This window comes from Artibeus jamaicensis, unplaced genomic scaffold, assembly GCF_021234435.1.
Source record: "Artibeus jamaicensis isolate MK-2021 breed Jamaican fruit bat unplaced genomic scaffold, CSHL_Jam_final contig_1045, whole genome shotgun sequence".
NCBI classification, from domain to species: Eukaryota; Metazoa; Chordata; class Mammalia; order Chiroptera; family Phyllostomidae; genus Artibeus; species Artibeus jamaicensis.
The window spans coordinates 374,130-376,589 of record NW_026521209.1 but is presented as its reverse complement, the minus strand read 5'-3'; positions in this window follow the sequence as shown (position 1 = coordinate 376,589).

Below are 2,460 nucleotides of genomic sequence, written 5' to 3'. Positions count from 1 at the left end.
TTCCCCTTAACTTCCCTTCCCTCTCCCCTCTGGTCGCAGTCCCCTTGTTCTCTATTTCAGTGTCTTTATTTTTTTTCCTACTTGCTTGTTTGTTTTATTGTTTAGCTTCCTGTTAAAGGTGAGATCATATGGGAGATTCTTACTCAGCTCTCTGCCACAGAATCTGCCATTGTCTGGCTTGGAGAGTGAGATAATGCTCTCCCCTTAAGGCAACAGCTTACTTGTGATCCTTGTTTTTCTAAACACCGTTTCACTCCATTAAGGTGGAATTCCAGTCAGCATTCCTAGGCAGATGTTCATCATTGCCTACAGGGAGTGTTTTCTACCAATATGAAAGGACAAATTGATCAATTATAGCTTGAACTCCACCAGCAGCTCAGTGACATCAAATGTCTAACTGAACAAGAGGTGTTCCAGACTCTGGACCACAATCTACAATGGATGAACTCTAAGAACTGGTTTGATGAACTGAATTTACAAATTCGGGTGATGGCAGCCCTTGGATGCCTACTTGTTTCAATCCTTAGTTGTGCTTTAAAATTTATATGGAAGTTGGTTTTTTTTGTAATCACATTAGAGAACAGCAAATAGTAGGTTTCATAGGCCTAACAGCTTCAATTGATTTAATGAACAAAAAAGGGGCAGATGTTGGGAACCATTTTTCCTGGTTTCAGGAGTTGTAACTGCCCCCCCCATGGGTAAGGCTGAGTGATTTACCTCTGGATTGTGAGCCACTAAAGAGACAAAGCTTCTCTGGCAGCAGCCCTGCTTCTGCTTCATCCCCTGCCCCCAACACTTGGTCAGTTAGTTAGTGATGTGTAAGACCCCTCAGGGAGGGTGGCAACCTAAGCCAGGCACGATCATTTGGGAGGCCCTCAAGGAAGAACTCTGGGGGCTGCAACAAAGAGAGAGTGATGGACCCTTGCCCCCTGGCTATTCTAACATTGCCTGAATCCCCATTTCCATCTGGGAGAAGTGCTTCCTGGTTCTAATACACTTAAGGCTAAAAACCTATAACTGGGGAGGTGGTGCAGCCCTTTGCCCTGCTAGAGCAAGTTCTGGGGTGATTGGGCATTAGAAAGAATTTGCAAAGTTCTGTGAAACCTGCTTTGCTAAGAGTGTTTTCATTTGTATGATAAGGGTCCAAGCAGGAAATGAGTATGTCTTCTAAAGTTTTTGCAACCCCCTTACCTGACAGACACTGACTCAGATTAAGCCCTCGGATTTCTATGAAATGTTATCTATTGTTTAATCCTTGCTGCCTGACATTGACTGATGAGCTTTACCTGTGTTCCTGTGTATGACAAACCTAGTAAAAGTCATTGAAGAAGAGGTTCTTGGTCCTTCTCCTGTGAGAGATTGACCACCTCTCCTCCCCAAGCAGATCATGTCTTGGTAGTTTCATTTTAATTGGCGGTAGATGGGGGGACTTGCAGGCAATGTTGCCCCCACAAGGCTCCTAATCCTTCTCCTTTGAGAAACCGGCTGCCTTTCCTCCCCAAGCAGACCATGACTTGGTAGAGCTATTCTCATCTGTGGTGGCCAGGGGGTCCCTGCAGGCAGAGCTACCCCCAACATTCATGCTGTTTAATCCATTACAAGAACCTCCCCCAAATGATGCAAACCTTGAGTCAGGGGGTGGGCAGCACCCAAAAAGTTAGAGCAGCTGCCCCAGGAGAAAGTGCAGAGGGAGCTGGGAAGAGATTTCCTGTGAAGACCAATGTCTTTTTCTTTCCATGACAATATCTAAAAGAAGATTTGGACACATGGTGACTGTAAATATCCTATTCTATCAGGGTATTCACCGAACTCCATGATACATGAGAACCAGAGTTGATGCGGACACTGGCTAGCAGTGTCCAAAGGGTTATGGTTGAGACAAGACAATTTTACATGAACCACTGAGTTCTGTGGAGCAAAGTGGGTGGCATGGCTACTCTCTCCAGGAGAGAGTGCCTCTCTCAGAGTGGCCCAGCCTCTCTCTCAAGAGGGGAGCATTCCGACCCTTGCCTTGACAGGCTTTTATTGGCTTTCTAATAGCATACAACAAAGAAGGTTTTCATATTTAGGTTTGCTTTAGGTAATTACATTTTACAGATAGCAATGGAAGGGATGTTACTAATTACATCTTATGGATTAACAAGGAAAACATGTTGCAAATGTAAGAGAATGATAAGAGCAATAGGTCTGGTTACACTTCAGGCCTTGGAAGAATTAGCACAGACTGCAGGAAGTTAATTTGAAGATATGCACCAAGCACTTTTGCCTGGACTCAGTATGACAGAATTTTTGCAATAGCAAGTCACAAAGCAGCCTAGTTATAATGCAAGACTGATTTCTCATGGGAGAACCAATCCATGGGTTTGGCTCCTGCCTGCCACAATGCAGCTATAGGGTTTTTCAATAGGGCTGAGCTACAATTGCCATTAGCAGGCAGAACAGTTCCCTACATTCCCCTCC